At 42.8% G+C, this 23,006-nt stretch overlaps 1 protein-coding gene across 28 annotated transcripts in view; it reads right to left on the reverse strand.

Moving 5' to 3' along the window:
- Positions 1–23,006, reverse strand: part of MICAL3 (microtubule associated monooxygenase, calponin and LIM domain containing 3) — a 218,928-nt gene that overhangs the window by 132,807 nt on the left and 63,115 nt on the right. For 26 of the 28 annotated variants that reach the window (XR_012017918.1, XR_012017919.1, XM_072799684.1 and 23 more), the window contains exon 2: positions 17,818–17,896. The exons of 1 other annotated variant lie outside the window; for it this stretch is intronic. The gene's annotated coding sequence lies outside the window, so the exon portion shown is untranslated. Of the gene's footprint in view, positions 1–8,560; positions 8,677–17,817; positions 17,897–23,006 lie in introns of all 28 variants that reach the window. One more of the 28 variants, XM_072799686.1, reaches the window with a different exon arrangement.

Raw genomic sequence — 23,006 nt, forward strand, 5'->3', positions numbered from 1 at the left:
GCCTCTCTCCGTGTGCACTGTTCAAATCCCACTCCAACCACAAATACTTTCTATATAGCAGCCCTAGCATTCACTTAAATGTTAGTCAAATCAGGTGATATACTCTGCTCAAATGCTCCAAAGGCTTCCCACCTCATAGTTAAATCCAAAGTCCTGCAATGACCTATAAGGCCTCAAGTGACCTGCCTCCACTTCCATATGTCCCTGTTTATGTCCTACCACTGTCCCCTATGCTCCTTAGGCTCGAGCCAGACTGGCCCCTTCCTGTTCTTCATGCACCCTCCACAGACTGCCCTCCAGAGTCTCAGCTCTTGCTTGCTCCTCTGCCTGATGCTCTCCACCCAGACAGCTACATGGTTTCTTCCTCATTTTCTTCGGATCTTTGCTCAAATACTACCTTATTAGTCAAACCTTTTCTGACCACCTACACGAAAAAGCACCAGTTTCCTATCACCGTTTAGCCCCCTCACCTTGCTTTATTTTTTGTCTGGTATTTGTTATCACTTGATACAGTATGTGATTTACTTGCTTATTGTCTATCTCCTCCAGCAGAATGTAGGCCCAACTAAAAAAAGGAAAGAGCCTGACTGAAATGTACACTCAACTGCTGACATACACTTTATAGGACAACTCCAAATTCTTATTATTGATGTGTTGTTTCTAAAATATGTCTTCCTCACCCTGTATTTATGTGCTTTGCTTTCAGGACCCATCAGGGCCTTTTAACTATTTTCACTAAATTTCATCTTGTTTGACTCGCCAGAGCCATGGCTATAGCTCTCATCTTAGGGAAAAAGCAAATATTTTTACAATGGCCTACAAGGCCTTGTAACAGTATTTCACAAAATTTTGGTCTTAGGGTTCCATTATACTCTTAAAAATATGAGGGCCCCCCCAAAAAAAATTTAAAAAAAATATGAGGGCCCAAAGGTCTGTCTATATTTAAGGTATTTGAGGTTAAAAGAGAAAAAAATTTCAAAATTTATTAGTTCGTTTAAAAATAACAATCCATTACATAGCCACATAATTAACATATTTTATGAAAAACAAAAATATTTTCCAAAACAAAACTTAGAAGAGTGATGTTTTACATTTTTGCAAATCTCCCTAATGTCTGTCTTACAAAGACAGCTGGATTCCCATATCTGCTTTCTGCATTCCATCTGTTGCAACACAGACATATCATGTCGCCACCAGAAAACTCTACTATACAGTCATGAGTATAAAGGAGTGGAAAAAAGGGCAAATAACATCATCTTAGTATTACTGTGCAAGTAGTTTTCACCTAATGGACACCCTTAAAAGGTCTCAGGAGTCCTGAAAGACCTGCAGCCCATACACACCTTACCCCTCTCCTATCCCCCTATTGCCATCCATCTGACACATTCCCTCAGCCAGACTGGCCTCTCCTCTGTTCCTCATACACCCCAGACACACATCTCAGCCTCTGCACTGGCTGCTCTCTTTGTCTGAAATACTCTTCCCTCAGATCATTTATGCATTCAAAAAATATTAAGCATGTATTATGTGTTGAGTACTTTCCTAGGTTCTTGAAACAATCCAGTGAACAGAGAGGCAAAAAACTCTCTGCCTTCAAGGACAGAAGCCTTCTCATGGAGCTGACATGAGCACGATTTACTCTCTCACTACCCTTGGGTATTTATCCAAATGTCACCTTTTTAGTGTGGCCTTCCCTCACCACGTTAGTTAAAACTGACTCCCCATTCTGCTTATCCTCTTTCCCTGGTCTTTGCTGAAGCACTCACCACAACTTGACATACTATAAATGTCATTTATTTACTGTCTGTCTTCCTCTCTGGAATGTAAGCTCTATGAAGGTAAGAATTGTTGCCAATTTGTTTGCTGCTGTATTATTGTGCCTAGGACAGTTCCTGGTTCAACAGCAGATGCACAATAATTACCTCTTATATGAATAAGTGGATAGGTTCATAATCTTCTCCAACCTGCCCAGACATCTGGGGATTCAGGCAGAATTCTATTAGGATTTGAGACACAAATCGTATCAAATGAAAACAGATGGAGTATCTTTAGGCAAGTGCCATCAGGCTGGGAGAAAGAATATACATACAGGGAAATCCAGATGGTTCCTACCCTCTGGTCTGCTGGGTCATCTGGTACTTCTCCATGACCACGAGCTACTCTAGACCTGCCTTATACATGCTCTGCCCAGCAGGCCACTGCACCCAATTCGGACCTGCGAGCAGGACAGGAGCCAAACCTGGAGGCAGCTCTGTTATCAAAAGCCAAATAAATAGGTTTAAAGTAACTGTCCCCTAAAAAAGAAACTGGATTCCAGAAAAGAGTGGTATCAATGTCATGAAATGCTATATAACAGCCCCCGGCCCACTTCCCTAGATAGGTAAGTGAAGGACCCATAATATTTCTAAATCCAAGTTATGTATTTTAAAAATCTGCATCAGAAAAACACAAACCTATGTTAAGCCGACAGTGTCTGAAAAGGCAGCACTTTCTCATTTAAGGCAGGATGACAAAGGGTTACTGTGTGTTTCACTATTCACCAGCTTCTGATAAGGCTGCCCAGAGATTAGGTAGAGAGACAGGGAGCCAAATAGAGAAAACTAGACACTTAAAATTCCAGCTTCAAAAGTGGAATGGGAATGGGCTGTTGTTCAGAAAATAAGTTTTCTGAACTGTTGGGAGAGGGGGAAAAAAAGTCAGCAGTGCAGACTGATGTGGCCATATCATACCATCAACTCCAACCACGGGCGGGGGCGGGGTGAGGGGCTCAATCCTACCCAGCAATTCTTTCATGGAACCCACCACACTGGTTTCTGTACCCTTGGCTGTGTTCTCAGGTCTCCTACTCCATGCCACCCTTCCACTCTTCATGCTCTTGCCTCTCACTTGGTCAATAAGAGAGTAAGGATGCCCTCACCATCCTGCTCCCCCATCTCAGAGAAAGATCCCATCAGCCGGAGGCTGTCCATCCCATCCACATGATTCTCCTCTGAATCTAGCTCCATCTACTAGCGTAAACTTTTCCCCCATTTTAACCATTTGTAAGTGTACCGTTTGGTGGCATTAAGTACATTCATGTGTTGTATAACCATTACCACCATCTATCTACCATACATTTTAAAATGTCTTCATTAGCAGCTTACTTCTCCTTTAGCCTGCCAATATGCTGGCAGGATATCTTAAATACATCTTAAACACACACACACACACACACACACACACACCACTAAACCTGTACATCCTTCAACCTACCAACCTCTCCCTCTTGCTTTCACAACTGAGCTTCCCCAAAGAGCAGTCTACTCTTCTGCCACCACTTTATGACCTCTTAATGACTCTTCTGTCCATCTTTTCATTCCTTCTCCAATCTGGCTTCTATCTCCATCACTCCAGTGAGGTTGCTGATGGCTTCCTAATTGTGAAAGGCTCAGACACTTTAATCCTTATCTTACTTGTTCCCTCTCAGTGGCTCTTCCTAGAAACTGCCCCTCCCTTGGCTTTTTCTCCTGCTTCTCCTACTATTATACTCATTGCTGCTCAGCTCCTGCAAGTGGCTTCAGTGATTTCATCTGCCCCTGTCTTTCATAAAATAGGTGACCCCTAAACTTTTCTTTTTTGTGACCTTGCTCCTGAGGTCTACATGTTACTAAGCCTCTTCACCTCGATATCTCATATTACCTCAGACTGAGACGTCCCAAATTTCTGTTCTCTTCCCCCAACTCACACTCTCTTACATAGTCTAATGCCACCACCAGCCACCAACCAAATGGAAATGTGGGGTCATCTCAGACCCACCTCTGACATCACCTGTTAATCCAATCAACCAAAAGCAAAGTCCCGCTGATTCTAACTCTCTAGTATTTCTATTTATAGAGTTCATTTTTACCACCCTTGTCTTGGTAAAAGCACCCACAATTTCTAGCTTGGACTATATTACAACAGCCTTTTAATCTTTTTAAAAAAAGATTGCATTTATTTATTTGAAGACAGAGAAAGCACTTGAGAGAGGGAGAGAGAGCAAGAGTATGCACACACACGTGCACACACACACACAGAGGAACATGAACACAGCAAGGGGATGGGGCAGGAGAGGGAGAAGCAGGCTCCCCGCTGAGCAGGGAGCACAACACGGGGCTCCATCCCAGGAACCCGGGATCATGACCTGAGTAGAAGGTAGATAGATGCTTAATCAACCAAACCACTCAGGTGCCCCAGCCTTTTAATCTTTTTTTTTTTTTTTTTTTTTTTTAGTTTATTCATGAAAGACAGAGAGAGAGAGAGAGAGAGAGAGAGAGAGAGAGGCAGAGACACAGGCAGAGGGAGAAGCAGGCTCCATGCAGGGAGCCCGACATGGGACTTGATCCAGGGTCTCTAGGACCACACCCTGGGCTGAAGGTGGCGCTAAACCTCTGAGCCACTCAGGCATCCCTGTACCATACCCTTACAAGTCTCTTCAGCTTTGTTCATGTCTTTTCTCTCTGTCCACTTGAAATTACCCCACCTACCTGAAACTCCTGCCAAAGTTAGTCACCTCCTCCTCTGAGTTTCTTCTCACCTTGGTACATACCTCCCTTTCAACACTTACCATTCTGGAATTATGTCCATTTCTGTCTACCCGTTACTCATGTGATGCTAGTTAGTAGGAAGAACAGTTCATTTTTATACTTGCACTTAGTACACATGTTAGTGGAAAAGCAGATGCCAAGAAAGAAGGAAAAAGATAAATGAAAGGCTTGCTTGGGCCACAATGCTCAGCGTCACAGAAGTATAGAAAAGGAGAAGAGGTATTTGTGAACAATTACTTTGTCATTAACTTGTTGATTTAGGGTGTGAGAGAAAGACAAGGAACTGGCCAAAGCTGAGTTCCTTAAGGCATCTCTGGACAGTTCCAGATTATAAAAAGGACAACTGCTTTCAATTCACATTCCAGGATATTTGCCTTTTTAAGATGTCAAATGATCTCTAAGTCACTGAAGAAGCTTCCAAAGTTAGAAAGTCTTTTTTTTTTTTTTAAAGATTTTATTTATTTATTTATTTACGAGAGAGAGAGAGAGAGAGAGAGAGAGAGAGAGAGAGAGAGAGAGAGAGAGAGAGATTGGGAGGGGCACAGAGACACAGGCAGAGGGAGAAGCAGGCATGATGTAGGACTCGATCCCGGGATTCCAGGATCACGCCCCAGGCCTGAAGCCAGGCACTAAACCGCTGAGCCACCCAGGAATCCCCCCAAAGTTAGAAAGTCTAAAGAAAAAACATCCACCAGATACCCCCCAGTGGTTCTTGGAGACAGGAAGGAGAAAAGACCGGAGAGACTTGAAGCAAGCTAAGCAGGCACTCTTCTGAGAAGAGTGGCTGTAACACAGGAGCGGTAAAACAAAGCTGTTTCAGGAGGCTGACAGCTAACAAAGGAAAGCGGTCTTAATTCCCCAGTAAGGTAGATGTGCCCCCTCTACCTCAGCTTTATGCGCCAAAGAACCAACTCGATCTACCTGGGCTCCAAGGCCGTGTTTTTTTCAACCACTTTCATAGAAAAAACTTCAGTTGTTCTCTCCAAGGCAGAAATAAACTGAGAGGGCTAATCTTAAACCAGCTCCATAGAATATACTTTCCCTTCTGAATTAGCTTGAAAGGGTATGGGACTTAGGCATAATTTCCCCAGTGAAACAGCAGTCTTCTCTGTATCAAATGTTCAAGGCCAAGCCCTCACTCTACTCTGATTCCTGCTGAGCTGTGACATCAGATAATCACTCCCATAGTTACATCTCTAACTCCTTCACATGGGGAAGAGTCCATCTGGTTAGAAATGAAACATCTAAAGAAAGAGAATAACAACAAGCTTTTCTTTTTTATGTTTAAGGAATATTAAAAACTCCCCCATGCTACACTCTGGCAGGCTCTTGAACGTGTACAGCCCAGAACTTCTCCCTACTTGTACCACATCCTGCTCTTGGGGATGACCCTTCACCCTGGCTGGGGGGTTTGGGGGGGTTGCTAAAGTACTGCCAAAACACTAGTTTCCCTTCTCCCAAAGACCAAACATCAAAACCAACTGCCCTGAGACCTCTGAGCTACAAAACCCCACCTACTCAGGGCTAATAGCTAGCAACCTACCAAAGTGCTTCTAGAGAAGACTAATTAACCTTTACTTATTTCAGTGCCAATGAGTTTAGGTGATATGATCCTGAAAGGGCCTAAACACTATATTCCCCAACTTTTCCTGTCCTAAAATGCCAACACATGATGGCCAAGAGACCCAGTGCTGCCACCAGGCACCCTTCTCTGGCGGCAGCAGCACAGTATCAGGCTACAAGCTGCTCCTCGCTCACCACTTGATTTCCTAAAACCCTTGCCTAATTTATTACAAACACAGAACAGCTGCTAATTGACCTGCTGGCTCTGGTCCACAGGTGAGCACTTTGGCTTGCTCCATGGACTGAAATCTAAAATCTGAGAGAACCCAAAAGCTCCCTAGGGGCTACTATAAAGTATTACTGCTTGATCCTCTCACCATTGTGGCTTAGGCAGGTCCAACTCCAGGGAAGCTATACTTAGGAAGAAGGCAACCAAGGATGCCACCTGCCCTTTCACCAACTGGAAGACTTCTTGCCTGTGGCCATGAGTCAAGGCCGCTCAGTACCAAGCACTACAAGCTGAGGTAGGTGCATCTCACCCTCTAAGGTTCCTCTTTTGAGTATTAAGTCTACCACCTTTAGAAATATCACTTACTTTGGGACAGAAAAAAATGAATGCATTCTAACTTAAATACATATGCGATCCAAATACTGGGCATAACAGACATAAAGACTTTGCGTTAAAAGTCCCTTAACTAAGCCATCTTGTATTTCGGAAGGCCCCTGACTGGAAGCCTCAGAGCACCTCTAAGTACAGTGTGATACCCTCTAGAGTTCAAGAATTTTCACACTGGGATGACATCAAAATGGCAACCTGTCTTTGTGCTCTGGCTGCCCATCTCCTGTGGGGCACTTTAACCTACTTGTTCGTATTAAAGCCTCAATACCTGCTAGTGACAGTGAAGGTAGGCAAGATCACTGCCATATACTTATAGCTCCCAAAGAGAAAGTCAATAATAAGATGGTGAACCAAACTTGACTGCAATCCAACTGGTAGAGTGGCATTTGGGGTGAAGGCAGGAAAATGTTTTTTAGTATAGGTGCTGCCGAAGTGAGCACAGGAACACGTTTTTACCTCATTTTCAATCATCTAGACAATTTGGGGGAAGAACGCAGAAGAGAATAAAGAGGTTACAGAATACATAAGACAACTAGAATCATTACTTAACCTCTTCTCCCACTGAATGTTCAAATGAAACTGCTGAAAAATGTCCATTCTGCAAGATTCTAGTTTCAATGAAATATCCTACTTACCTTGTAACCTGGGTGTTAACAGAGCATTAAGACCGCCAAACAGCAAGGGAAAATAAGAGGCACTGGATTAGAATAAGCCACAAACTGTATAACTGGCCTCTGGGAGAGCCTGAGCTTCTCACCTTTTAGCCTCACAAAAGAAACAGAACTGGTTGGTAGTCCAACCAGGTTAGGTACTGGATACATGAGGCAGAGCAGGTGGAGAGGAGCCAGGTGAGAGCTACAAACTGGGCCAATTTCTGGATGGAACTGAAGGACTTGGCCAAGAGCCATAAGGACTTTGAGGAGGGCTCTGGTTGCCCAAAAAGAGTAGCACTTAGGCAGGACAAACAGTTGCAGTGCTTACGATTGGAGAGGATGTTTTTTCAAACAGATTTGGTGAGAACTTACACTCAGAATTACCTCTTTTCATGTACAACGATTTTTAGTAAATTTATCAAGTTCTGCAACCATCACCACTAAATCTAGTTTCAGAATATTTCCACCTCTTCAGAGGGTTTTTTTTTTAAGATTTTATTTATTCATTCATGAGAGACACAGAGAAAGAGAAAGAGAAAGAGAAAGAGAGAGAAAGAGAAAGAGAAAGAGAGAGAGAGAAAGAGAAAGAGAGAGAGAGAGAGAGGCAGGCAGAGACATTGGTTTGTTTCAGCATAATGTTTTCAAATGTTTACCAACATTGCAGCATGTACCAGAACTCTATTCCTTTTTATGGCTGAAGAATATTCCACTGCCTGTATATATCCACCCATCAAGAGAACAACTTGGGTTGTTTCTATCTTTTGATTATTATCAATAATGCAGCTATGAACATGGGTGTACAAGTTTACAGGCCCTGTCTCAAGTCTGAAATCCCAATTCACATACCATTTCTTCCAAAGTGATCTTTCTAAACAAATCTAATCATGTCACTCTCCTGTTTACACACTCTGGAAGATACCATTTTGTTGAGAGACTAACCTGCTTGACTGCCAGCCCATGCTGGCACCTGCCTCACCCCCATCCTCATCACTCTTTCTACCTCCCATCATGCGCCCCATTCTTCAGCCACTTACAACTGCTGGCTCCAGGAACATTTTGTTTTCACAGCTTACGGTGCGCTTGCTCACCCATGCATACACATTCAACCTCCTTCAATCTTTAAACCAAGGTAGATGATGAATATGAACCTACTCACTCACCAGGGCTTCAGCTTCATATGTTCTCTGAGTGCTTCTCTAGCCAACTTTGTTCTTCCCTTCTTCCTCAGTACAGATCTCCTCTGTGGGTCAAATACCTCTCACTGGACTCTGTGCTCCTAGAACACAGCACATTTCATAGCCAGGTTCCTATCCCCAGCTTCTAGCTGAGTCAGATCCACAACAAACATTCAAACCTTATGGAGTGAATTACAGTTTTGGTTTGTATATATTTTCAGTGCTCAAGATAAACTGTATTTTTAAAAAGCAGTAAAAATATTTGTGGGCCCAATATTTTATTTTTAAACCACATGTAGTTTGGGTTGCTAACTTCTAATACTGCACTGTATTAATTCCCTAAGAAAAGAGTAATAAATAACCACATTTTTTCAAAGGCTTCCCTCTTCAAACATGCCTAACATCCACATATTCACTGCTTCAGGAGGAACATGCCTCCTTAAGGCCAGAGGGCTACTTGTAACTGAGAAAAGGCTCATATCCAGAAGATGTGAAGGATTTGAACAAACCAATAAGAAAGATGTAGATACCCAATGAAGAATGAGCACAAGATCTGACCAGGTATTTCACAAAAGAAGACCTCCAAATTGCCAAAAAACATCTAGAGAACAGGTGCCCCAAATCATTAGTTATCAGGAAAGTGTCAAGCAAAACCACAAGATACTATTACATAACCATTAGAATGACTAAATGGAACGCCTGGAACTCTCAGACATTCTGTAAACAGGCACAACCACCTTACAAACTGTTCAGCAGTAGTTCCTGCAGCTAAACTTAAATGTAACCATAAGGCTCAGAAATCCTATTCTTATAGATATATCCAAAAGAAAGAAAATGTCTATGTAGATCAAAAGATAAATACAAGAATGTTTATAGCAGCTTTATTCATAATACTCCCAAACTGGAAACAACCCAAATGACCAAAAATAGCAAAATGAGAAATAAGCAAGCAATTTATACTCCTATAATGAAACACTATACAGCAATGAAAAAGAACAAACCACTGCAACATGCAGCAATAAAGATGAATGCACACATCAATGGTGAGCAAAGAAGGCACACACAACAAACAGATCATATTGCATGACTCCATTTATGTAACAATCACAAGCAAATGAATTCAAATCTATGGTGCAGAAGTCAGTCAAAATAATGATTGGGAGTGGCAGAATGGAGTTATCGTCTGGGAAAGGGCAAGAGGGGGCCCTTGGGATCCTGATCTGGACAGTGCTGTGTCAGCTTGCTCAAGCTGGGAACTATGTTCCCCAGAATCCCCAGTTAGGGTTTCCAGTTAGAGCTGGCCAAAAAAGGAATTTGTATGAGCTTTGGAAAATGGAAATGAATTAGTGGCCATTACTCTCTGAGGGTCTTGGCAGTCAAATATGGTAATAGAGACAGCGATGCCTGACAGATTCCAACAGGTCCTTGTTTTCCCTCACACTACACTGCTCTTCCATCTCACTGCTGACCCACTGACCCAGCAACAGCCACAGGCCCACGACCAGACACTTGGCTATGGACCAGAATGGACAGTAGCTGCCCAGAAGCAACAGCTTCCCACAGTGCTCTCCAGGAGCTTCCCTTTGGTGGCCCTGCTCCAGAAATGGCCATGGCAGGCTTCTCGGACTTCTCTGTAGCCTCTGTCTTGTCCCCTCATCCTGATACTTCAGGCAGACTGTTTAGTGACTCTTCTCTGACTCCAACACCCCAATCTGGACCTTCACTTTCCCAGTTCCTCCCTCAATTCTGTAAGGTCTAATAAATCCTTTATCCCCAAAATTCATACTGGCTCAGATACATACAAATGTTTATACATATAAAAATTTTTGTTTCGGGGCACCTGAGTGGCTCAGTCGGTTAAACATCTGCCTTAGGCTCAGGTCATAACCCCAGGGTCCTGGGATTGAGCCCCACTTTGGGCTCCCTGCTCAGTGGGGAGTCTGCTTCTCCCTCTCCCTCTACTGCTCCCCTGCTTGTGCTCTGTCAGACAAATAAATAAAATCTTAAAAAAATTAAAAAATTAAAAAATAAACCAAAAAAGGTCATCTTTTCAGTGTCCCAAGAGAACAGTAATTTGAAGGACACTCAGCAGCATTTATGAACGAAATCTGCAATACGCCTCACATACCAAGGAAGAACCTGACATGCACTGCTTGGCACAAGATGGGGACAGACAGCTGGGAACCCAATGGGTGTGGCCTCTGACCAGAGCCAGGGTGGGACACTTTATAAATAGCAAATAGGACACATGCTCACTGCCTGACAAGCTATCATCTCCCTGGAACCAAGTTCTATAGTTTAGAGTGAGTTTTCTCTTCGAAGGGACAGATTCACCAAATTCAATGTGCACCTGAGTGCAAGTGAGTTTAGAGTCTCTAAATGGGTAGAAAGGGACATGTGGGGGAAGGGCTGAGATGAGTCACAAATCCAGCCCGTGGCATTTAGAACCTGCAACCTGGTGGTGCTATAGCAGTCTCAGGTACAGACAGTCCTCTGCCACTGGATGTACCCACAAAAGAATGAGATGTATACCTGGGCATTCCCAAAGTAGCTGTTTCCCAGGCAGAAGACCAATATGTCTTGTCGCCTCACACTTCATTGATCAAATTATTTATTGAGTGTGTAGTGTATGTCAGGCCCTAAGCTTGGCATTAAATTTATGTTGGGGAATGAAAACAGTGCCTGCCCTTGGGAAGTTTACTGTCTAGTGGAGGATATGTACAATAAATAAGCAAATAACTATGTAATTACAAAGTATGAGTGCCAGGAAGGAAATGCACAGATTCCTTGACTTAATAGGAGGGGCCCACTTAAGTTGGTCATGGAAGCTCTTCTGAGTAGGTAACTTGAAGCAGAGGTCTGAAGGAGGAGAAGAGAGAAGAGCATGTGGTTAGTCTTAACACTGTCACAGTTTTCCTCTCTAGCTGATTCTTAATGCCATCTCCCTCTATAAAGAGTGGAGGAATGTCTGTCTGTGTACTGTTCTCAACTACACCACCATGTAGGTAGCACCTCATGCTTTAAGAAAAGCACTTCTGGGACGCCTGGGTGGCTCAGAGGTTGAGTGTCTGCCTTCGGCTCAGGGCGTGATCCCGAAGTCCTGGGATCGAGTCCTGCATTGGGATCCCTGCATGGAGCCTGCTTCTCCCTCTGTCTGTGTCTCTGCCTCTCTCCCTGTGTCTTTCATGAATAAATAAAATCTTTTAAAAAAGAAAAGAAAAGCACCTAAGTTATGCTACTTACCCCTACACAATTCTATGAGTATGGAAGGCAGATGCTAATGTCCCCCTCTTGACAAAGAAAACAGGAGTTAAGAGAGATGAAATAACCTGTCCTGAGTCACACAACAAGCTATCAATGGCACCTCAGTTGAGTGGTTAACTTCACTCCACTATCTCCCTTTGCTTCTTTATGTCATACTTTTAAGCAAGCCTAAGAATTACCCTGTAACTCTTCTACTATAGGTCCTTCCAAGGACTCATCAATCTTCCAAGGGTACTATTTTAAATTGGATAATATCAAAGTCTACCTTTTCTCCAACTACTTCAGTCCTGAACTTACTATAAAAAGACAAGTTCAGCCCTGAACAACATTAAACCTGATAGGTAACTGTGCTATACTCTGGTGCCAAATATACTTTTGAACAAAAGATTTGGGTGTCCAGATAAATAAGGAGTCCCTTGATCTAAGATGCTCTTTTGATAACCAGATGACTGGGGTTTAGCAGAAAGTGAGACCACTTCTCCCTTCTGTTCCCTCCAGTGCTCCTGGCTCTAGCTGAAATCTCTAGGACATTCAGTACTTGTAGCAAAAACCATTTGGGTAACAAGTTAATGAAAGACAAATATATATCCATGCAGGCATTAGAGTTCCTGATTCTGAATAAATACAGGCTTCTGCTCCCCAATTCCTGGCCACCATGTGGAACACTGCATGCTCTCCAGTTAAAGGGAGATTGGACAGGGGCTGAAATCCAGCCTATAACCCCACTCAGGAAACTACATACCTGGTGAGGAGCAGCATACACAGAAGAAGGGGTACATTTTCCTACTCACACAAAGGCTCTACAGCAGCGAGTGATGGCCATGCATCTCTGCTATATACCTCAAGGAAAACAAATACCATGAGGCAGGGCATGAAGCCCATGAGTGCTGATCTGTTCCACAGTCCCACAGTGAATTCGGTCCTGGCAGTGAATTCAGCCAATTGATAAGGCTCGGACTCAACAACGTGTCTCTTGTGAAGGACAGATCTATCTGTCTCTGCAATTCTGAAAGGTGGCATCAGACAATCACCTCCAAAGGACTCAAATACTTCTTTCCGTAATTAGAAATACAAAGCCCTTCCTGGCTGGATAGAGACTTGGAAAACTAGGCTTCTTATCTCTATACTAAAGCAACTGCCCTCTTCTAAGACTAATAGTCCCATCCACTACTGCCTTGTCTACTACCAGAAAGTTACCTCACTCAAGGCACCATGGAAACATCGGACACCCACTCCTAAAACATCTGGAACCACCAACCCAACTGTACACACTTTAAGGAGATATAGGAACATGTTATTATATTCACTGAAGGTAATAATACTCCTTCAAGTAGCCCTAGAAAGTCATGTCATCAGAACCAGCAATCCTGTTCGCTCCTAGGTCAGAACATGCCTGCAAGATCATTGCAGAAGGCCCTAGCCTTTATAATTCTGAGGCTATGGACAAAAAGCCTGGTCAAAAAAATGCCAAGCTCTAAGGGAACCCCCCCACCCCCCCACCAAAACATAGAGCCAATTTTTCTTCCTTTATTAGCAAAATGAAATAATCAAATTATAAATGTATTATTTGCAAAATCCTTTAAAGATTTTCTACCTGTGCTTTTCAAATAAAGGTATATACATGTGCTGCATTTTCAAGGCAAAGGAAACAGGTAATATTAATTTAATCACAAGTTATAAAAGTATACATATTACTCAGTCATAAAAAAGAATGAAATCTTGCCATTTGTGACAACATGAATGGACCTAGAAGGTATTATGCTAAATGAAATAAGTCAGAGAAAGACAAATATAATTTCAGTTATATGTGAATATAAAAAACAAAATAAATGAACAAACAGAATCTTGAATACAGAGAAGAAAGTGGTGTTGTGCTAAAGAAGGGGGCTGGGATGACAGGCAAAACAGGTGAAGGGGATTAAGAGATACAAATTTCCAGTTATAAAACAAGTAAGCCATCACCTAAGTAACTTATTTCAATCACTGAATTTGTCAATTATCAACATTGTCTTTCAGGAAAAATAAAATAGTTAATGGTATTTCAAAAGATGTTTAAATCTATAAGTTAACTTGACTTCTGGGCTCAAGGAACTAACTGAATATCCTCAAATCATCATTTAACAAAAAAAGCCTGGGACAAATGAATTTTATAAAGAATTTGATAATACATGATATGGAAGTTTTCTGCACTGTCTTCCAAAACACTGTAAATATGTTAAGAGGTGATGTTGAGATGATATTTTTCCAGGGAACACTGGAATTCTTTCTGCTCTCAGCCACCATATCCAAAAAGTTCCCAAATATCATATATGAGAGGTATCCAAAGGTGATTGAGAAGTTAATCACCTTTATTAACATGATGTTTTGCATCCAAATGCCAACATTAATTTGGGCTAAGCCATGTTATGAACTGCCTTTTCCTGGACAGCATGCCAGACTAGGTCCCCAAAGCAAATAATTAGGATTCCTTTGTATTCTCTTAAAAGACTAATATCTTAGGGATGCCTGGGTGGCTCAGTGGTTGAGTATATGCTCAGGTCATGATCCCGGGGTCCTGGAATGGAGTCCCACATCTGGCTCCCTTTATGGAGCCTGCTTCTCCCTCTCCCTGTGTCTCTGCCTCTCTGTGTCTCTCATGAATAAATAAATAAAATCTTAAAAAAAAAAAGACTAATAGGTTAATATACTATTTGCTGACAACAGGCAATAAAATGAGCTAAGAAGTTTTAAAAAATAAAATAAGTAAGTCATGGAGATGAAAAGCACAGCATAAGGAATATCATCATTTATATCCTAACGTTGTATGGTGACAGATGGTGACTATACTTATTGTGGTGAGCACTGAGCAATGTACAGAATTGCTGAAGCACTATGTTGTTAATATCTGAAACTAATATAACATTGTATGTCAACTATACTTCAATAAAAAGCATATAATATTTTAAAATGTTGGGACTGAGGTGACTGACTTGCTCTAGTTAAGCTGATCTACATAATTTATTTGATGAGAATTAAAATGTCATTTAACGACTAACCAAAGATAATCTAAAATTAATCACCTTAAGATTTTTCTAATAACAAAAATTTTGAATCTTTTTTTTTTAATTTTTGAATCTTATATACATCTACTCAATAAGGGATTGCTAATACTGATGATCGCTCAACTTGCTATGGTTGAATTTGAATAAAAGTGAAACCATAAGGAGTAAAAAGTCATTAAGATTACTGGTAGAGTTAGTGCTCTTTTTCAATGGAAGCTGATGCAAAATTTACCAAACACCTTATTTCCAACAGTCGACACCAAATGTGGAAGACTCTTAAGTTTCTTATGCTATCATACTTTTCTTCCCATAATGCTCTGAACTTCCTTGTTCCTTCTCTTACTTTCAAACCTCAAATCTGACCACTGTGCATTCTATAACCATTCCTCCATACCCAGCCAACTCCCCTATATATTCAGCCTCATTTACCAGAGTTTTCTCCCTTTTCTTGCTTCAGTTGAACTCTCTCCTAAGGCATATCCTCTGCAGCCTTTCCAAGTAGGTACTTATTAAGAGGCAATATGCTGGAGTCCACTGATTCCTATGGTCTCCTCCAGACTTCACCTGTCCACCATCTTATAGGATACCTGGACTTTTAAGGATCAAGGTCTGATTTTTTCAGTGTGTCATTAGCTGCCATTTTGAGGGGGGAGGGGCAGAGGAAGAGAGAGAATTTTTTTTTTTTAAGATTTTTAAATTTATTCATGAGAAATACAGAGAGGCAAAGACATATGATCCCAGGACCCCGGGATCAAGACCTGAGCCAAAGGCAGACGCTCAACCACCCAGGTGCCCCTGAGAGAGAGAATCTTAACCAGGCTCCACACCCAGTGTGGACCTGAGCCAAAATCAAGAGTTGGACACTTAACTGAGCCTCCCAGATGCCCCTCATTAGCTGCTATTTTACTATCTGTTCTTTCTGGACCAGTTGAGCACAACTTCAAAAACAAGATTTCGTATAGGTGAAAAGTATTTGTGAGTCAACCTACAAAGAAGAGAACTGATCCTGATAAAGGTTGTGAACCCATACAACACAGCATTAGAAAAACCAAATCAAACCCAAAGATCAAAGGACTGGTTCCATGAAATCGTCAAGTTCAGTGGTGGAATATACAAAAGAATATAACATAAAATTAAGAAAAAAAAAAAAAAAACCTTCATCACAAAAGAGAGGCAAAGGCAGTATAAACCCAAGGCTGTACAAATACAAAAGCAATGGCAACTCCAGAGGGGCTCAGAGAGGGAAGCTAGGCAGAGAAGGGTGTGGAAATTAGGTAGTGAATACTCGAGGAGTTAAAGAACATTTTCTCAAACTATGGACTAATTTCTTCTCAGAGAAAAAGCTGTAAATTCTGCCTCTGACAGGTTAGTGTCCAATGTTCAGAGAGCTATTAAATCACAGTGTAATAAATTACACAAAACAAGCCAAAAGCCACATAAACTCCTACAATCAGGTCAGAATTCTGATAGAATAATGGGCCAATCTGCTCCCTCCCACTAAAAATGTACAGGACACCCAGCTGTGCCCAGAGGCCACCAGGCAAATGAACCAGGTAGAGTACTTCTTCCCCCCACTTTATCACACAGGCACAGCAGGTACTCGCACTCAACACTGATTGTACCCCATAAATCTTGTTCTCTTAGGCCTATAACGAGTCTTTGTTTGGGTTATTGTGGGGAAGAATGAAGCAAAGAGCTTTACCACACCATTTTCCTCTGGCCTAGAGAAGTGAACAAAAACATTAATGTCTACTGTCAGCCAAGCTAAAAACTGAGTCATCCTCAGGAGTGGAGATGAAGCCTTCCAATCAGTGGATAGTCATAACAGTAGGCCAGTCTTGAGCACTTCAAGCACTTCCCAATTTTAAGTTTTTCCGGAGGAAAGTATCTGGGGCTCAGAGAGAGGCCTTCAGTAGACCTACAACTGGGTTCTTCCCAGAAGACAAGGGGCTCCCCTGCAAAGATGGAAATTAAAAGAGGGAAAAAAGAAATATGGCGAGCTTCAAATGCCACACCAGAGCAACAGGTGTCACTGTTCAGAAAATTTAGGCAATTCTCAACTACTAAAACTATTTTATGATTAATAATTCTATGATGGGAAAGAAACTACCATGTGCTTCATATGTACCATTTTGGCCAGTGTGCACTACGAGAGGGAGAAAAAAATGTATATTACGTTTTACTATACTTCTCTCGAGAGTAGCTACTTGTTCATTAGAATCATCAAGGAACTTGGCAAAATTTACCAATATTCAGGCCTGACCCTGGATCAAACCAATCAGAATCTCTGTGGTGGCATGGAGTAGGTGTATGTCACTCTCCTCGCACCATGATTCTACTGTGCCACCAGAGTTGAGAAGAAGGGAAACAGAAGGCAAACCTAGGGATACAACACACATCTGACTGAATAATCAGACGCTTTGTCTACCTTCGGATGGACCTTCTCCCCTCTACACGTCAACCATGTATTTGAAAAATCTCTACTATCCCCAACCTTAAAATAACATTAACAAAAAAGGAGAGTTTCCCAGCAAAAGAATTGGGTAATATTCCACACAGCTCAAGGAAATGGTGTGCCTAATCTCTTCATGTGTATGTTTTGTTCAGGAAAATGTAAACCAGCTGTGATGTTCTGTCTCTCCTGGGGTGAAGTGACACCACAACATATCTAAAAATAGCACAGTGATTGTATGTTTGCAGGAAAGCACAGAATTAAGCACAACCCAAGTGGGTGAAGGAGACTGTACATGAGTGACTGTGGTTGCCAAGCCAACTTTAGTTTCCAAATCAACAAATCTAAGTCCTGGGTGCTTCAACGAGAGTATATATAAAATGACCCCACCAAGGACAGCTCTGTGGGTTGGGAGACACGCCTATCCAGTCTTCCGTCTTGCCATTGATGCCTCATGTCAGACATGCCTCACCTCCTCTACTTACCAGAGTGGTGTGATTTTTCCAGTCAATCTTTTTGGAAATGGTCATTAAGGTTAGTGGTAATTCAGGTATGACCACGACTCTGAAAAAAAGAAAAGTGGGTTGAAAAAAATATGTCCTGAGGTAAGTTGCTGGGCCTCTGGACATGATCATGTAAAATTCTAAGGGGAAAGGCTTTCAGATGCTCAGAGACCTTACCAAGTCTAAAGACAGTCATCAGTAGATACCTGATGGAAGAAAGAGCTTTGTTTAGATGCTTCACTCATTGGTGCTATCCGCTGCAAAACCCACTGAAGGAGCCTGGCCTCTCTGCTAGGCTTCTGGATATTTTGAACAGCCATAGATGACAAGTGTCTAGTAATTCCAGTAATTCCGCTGGGCAGTATAAGGTGAGCCCAACTCATGATGTCAACCTTGGCAGTCCTGAGGGTTCAAGCCTGATGAACACTACACCAGATTCAGGCCAGGCCCTTCTGCTCTGCCAGTACCACAGTAGGCCCAAGTAAGGTCCAAGGTGAAAGCAAGTCTCATCAAGTCCACTCAAGACTAAACGCACATGTAACTTCTCTTCCTTGGGCTCTTTAGATCAGATGTAACACTCTGAGGTTGCACCATTCCCTAATTCACATACTAGAGCTGTAATTATATAGCTAAAGTTTACTTCCATGACAGAAGCATGCTGGCAGCAAGAGTTGCCAAATTCTGTGATGAATCAAGTGAAATTTTTCCAATTATTATGTATTTTCCTGAAATTAACTCCTATTCCTACCCTATCTTGGCCAGTATAGTTTCCTTGAAAATGCCTCTATCCTTCCCTTAACAGAGATTAAAGCAGAAAGATCAAAATCCCTTCCAGCAAAAGTACTATGTGCTCTCAGCAAAGAACAAAGATTCTTTCCGTATATGAGAAGCTCCGTATTCCAGGTGCCTGAGACTGAGGTTTATGAATAAATCAATGTGATCTGCTGCATAACTCTGCTCCCACCTTTTCCCATCTTGTTTGAGAGCCTGAACTGGAGGAAGACAGAAGAGCAAGAGCTCTGCCGTCTGCTGTTTTCAGGCCTGTCACACAGAGAAAACAATTGGTTTGAGTTTTATGCCATGACATCATCAGCCACCAATCAATACAGAGAAGGTAGAGCAGGTTTGTCTATGAAACCAACCACGCCAAGTGTCAAATTGTAAAAGACAGTGCAGGTGTGAGGTAGGGTTTTCTTGATACCCTGTTTTTATGTTAAAGTGAGAAGCAGAGGGAGAAAAACCTGTCCATGCAAAAAATATAGAAATTCCCAAATTCCCTAGGTGCAAGCAAAGACCAAGCCGGCCCCTATACCTGTGCTCCAGTCTGTCTCCAACTTCCACTCCTGCCAAGACTGATACAGAAGCCTTTGTTCTGTGGGGCACTGGATGGAAGATTCCAGTGCTCCCCACCAAGGAAACAGTCAGACTTTTAGGAAAGTTGTTTTTTGTTACCCGAGCGTGGTGTGTATGTGTGTGTGTGTGTGTTTTCAAATAGGATTTCAAAGCAGTGAAGTGTGTAAGAAATACAAGGAAAGTATATTGCTTCTCTAGACAGTAGTTAAAATCTGTACCCAGAAACTAAGCAGTTCTTACTGGTGCATGACAATTGGAGGTTCTTGGGACTTGGTTATTTTCAGTCCATTCTCCTCCCAGAAAACACTGACTATCTTATGAATGGAGCCGTTTAGCCAAGGTTGGAATATGCAAGAAGAGAGGGGGTGGTGGTGGCAGAGGGCACAGGGCTCCAGGAGAGTAGAGGGTGAAGGAGAAAACTCACAGAGCAAATATTGTTTACAACTGCAGAGCCAAGCTAATGTGGTCTCTCCGCCTGTTCAAGCATATTATGACATCAAGTCCTGAACAATAAAGTCGGAGGCAGGGAGAGCAGGGCCAACCCAGCCTCCGCTTTGCTAATGGCATGAGGGCAACATTCCATGCAGAGTCTGCCCAGCAACGTGTATGCCAGCTCTCCTGGGATTCTACAGGCTGAGACTACTGGGCACAGCCAGGCAGCAGGGAGAACTGGCACTCGACTCTGCTTAAAGGCCAAAGAGCCTCGGTTGCAAGAGATGGGCTCTACATTCACAGGTGGCTAGATGAGAAAGCACACAGTAGAAACTGCATTTTTAAGTGAAAACAGGGAGGAACTGAATGTGTTAAGAGAAGTGTAGGCTGCTGGGTCCTCTGCAAATGGGGCATGCCACGCTGGCAGGAGGAGGAGCAGTTTCTGGGAAACCACTGCATCCCTCTGAGCTCTTCAAACTTACTATGAGTGGTAAGTATACTATCCAATGCCATTAAATATAAATGTCTCACACACGAGCAGTGGAATTCTGGTTTTTTTAATCAGTATGACTAGATAAGCCAATCAATATAATCTAATATTAGGATAGGCTAGACTGAATCGAGCCTTTAATAGACTGTTATCAACTGTGATTCAACCCAGCTTCCAGAAGAGAGGTTTCAGCTCCTCTCTCCCATTGCCATTTCTGTCTTTACCTTCTCCCAAGAGTTGTTTCTCTGGTTCCTCTGTCTCCGTATTTCCTTCCCTAGTTAAGCTCAACCTGTGGTGGATACTGCCAGCTGGCACCCTAAGTCTTAAAAACCATCCAACAGCCAGTGTTCCCTTTCCCTTGGCCACTAAGATACATGACAGTTTGAATTCTCAGGACACCTTGGGCTCTGGGCTCATACTAGGTTCACCCTGGCCCAGTGAGAAAGGAAGGTACTTGGCTAGCTCACCCCCAAAGCGTACAGCACCATCTGCTGCAATCCCCAAGAGCATCCCCACCCACCAACCAACGGGTTGTGTGAGCAGGACAGTCACCTGTTAACAGAAGAAAGCCAACTAAGAAGATTCTCCATCGTTTACATTCCCATGTTTCCCCCCAAGTAAAACAACAGCAAGATTCACCTGAGGAACTGCTTTCTTCTAGCAGAGAAGCTACTCCTTGTGACGTGGACATCAAGTGCTCGTGGATCCCAGTGCCCAGGGAGAAGAGTTCTGTGAGAGCAGTGGGTCTGCCCCCTCGCAAGCCTGATGGCAGCACCAGTGTGCCCCAATTCTACCATATACTCTCACACTCACCTAAGAATGCCTTTCGAATCCAGCCAGCCCCCTACATCAAAGACCACAGACAAAGCTTCTCTTCTGCCCAGAGATCAGAGAAAGAAAGGGTGAGAGAAAGAAGAGGCTATATTTAGTTAATAGACAAAGATAAAAGGAATGAAATGAGTCATAGGGGCCAAGCATGACACAAGACTTCACTATTGCCCAGTACAGTGGAAGGTCCAGCCACAAGCCATGTCAGGGCAGGATCAGGGCTCGGGGCAGTTTGCTGAACAGTACAGCTCCTTTCTCAGGTTACATGAAAAGGCAGACACAAGCCATAACCTTATTAAGTAGTCAGAAATCTGGTCTGAAAATCAGGACAGAAAATTCTCTCTCATTAAAACAGCATACTGAATATTGGGAGGAAGATGGGGCCAGCAGGTATAAATGACCTAAAGCAGGTAGCATCGCAAGGACTTTCTGTTGTTTTCCTTGGATCCCCCTTTGGCTACCCCAGGGCAAGTAGAAGGGACTCTCACTGGCTGTAATCAGCTCCTTTTGAGTCCGCTAGATAGTGTGGGAGGGAAGTCAGGGAAGATTTCATTTTCTGTGGTTTGGGGGGCAGGAGACCACCAGTTTCTAAAAGGACTGAAAAGGGAAGGATGAGAAGAGCTGGCACAGCTTGCTTTTTGACCCTCTGCTCTGTGACTGGTACGCCTCTTCTGTAAAACAATGACCCGTGCTGTGTATTCACTGTACAAACATGACCCAGGGGATTTTCTTCCATTTAGCATAAGAAGAGTTGCCTTGTAAACGGGACACATTTTTCTTTATATGTACAAAAGATCTCTTGGGAAAAACCTCTGTGAGAACACCTACCCACAGTCCCAGAATGTCTCAGCACTCAACACACTGAACCATTTTAGTGCTAGATGCATGTATTTCCCCAGAACTACATGGGAACACACAGCTAAGACTATCAGGCTATTTGGAAAAGTCCCTCTTATCTGGAACATATAGTGAAAGTCTGTATTTTGTGGTGATCTTTCTTTCTTTCAATGAGAGGTGATTTCTTTCCTCTTCTTTGTTCCAAAACCATCACTATACTCCAACCTCTGTTATCATGGGAGGACCACATCTGACCTGAAAGAACAGTAAGCAGGTTCTTCCAAGCTGCTTATTTTTAGCCTCTGGTCCTTCCTGCCTTCTTCCCTGGGGATGCCCCTCCCGCCGCTCTCCAGCAAGCTGCTCTGGCTGGAGCACAGGATCCTGACACCAGGCGGGAAGGGTGAGGCAGTGGGAGCCTTGATTTCGCCTCTCCACACTTCAGACTTCAAAGAATATGGGCTGAGGAGCCTGGAGTAAGAGTGGGAGGGGAGGAATTTGTTAAATCACAAAGAAAGTCGAAGTATGACTTCAGAAGAGAAAGACTACATAAACTGTTTGTTGTCCACCTAAGATCCAAACAAAGCTTGCTGTGCCATTTGGCTGGATTGGCATATGTTCTCCTCTTTGTTCTCTCAAGCCAGACCATGGCTCTTGCACACATTAATTTTGCAACCTGCACCCCTGTAGGCAAGGCTGAACCAGCCAAGGCAGCTACTCAACCTGAGGAGACCAAGGCTGCCCTGCCCACCAACCTAACAACAACTCCAATCAGCCAGCCAGCCTTCACCCTTAACAAAGGAACTAAGTCAGAGGAAAGAGCCCTTTAAGGAAACAGGAAAACACTCAGATACCTGCCTCATGCTAACTCCAAGATACGGCCCTCCTTTCACACATCGCCGGGTATTATATACACGCAGCTGTTACAGAATCACCAATGTGAACAGAAAAGTCAATGTTCGTTGACTTGTCAGTGCAAAATTACAAGTATTAGGAAGCAGTCTCAACCCCTTTGGAAGCTAGAAGTTTTTCACCATGACTTGTAACAAGGTCAGACATCCAATGCTGACAACCAAGCATTCCCTCTATTTTACTGTGAATCAAGAGGAGACGAAATGATAGTCTGGCTGGGAAACATAACGGTTTTCATTTTCAAAGGCCAGAAGCCTGTTTGTGAGTTCATCTACATATATTATCATGCCCTGCTCCAGGTAGACATCATGGGTTTCAACAG

This window comes from Canis lupus, chromosome 25, assembly GCF_048164855.1.
Source record: "Canis lupus baileyi chromosome 25, mCanLup2.hap1, whole genome shotgun sequence".
NCBI lineage: Eukaryota > Metazoa > Chordata > Mammalia > Carnivora > Canidae > Canis > Canis lupus.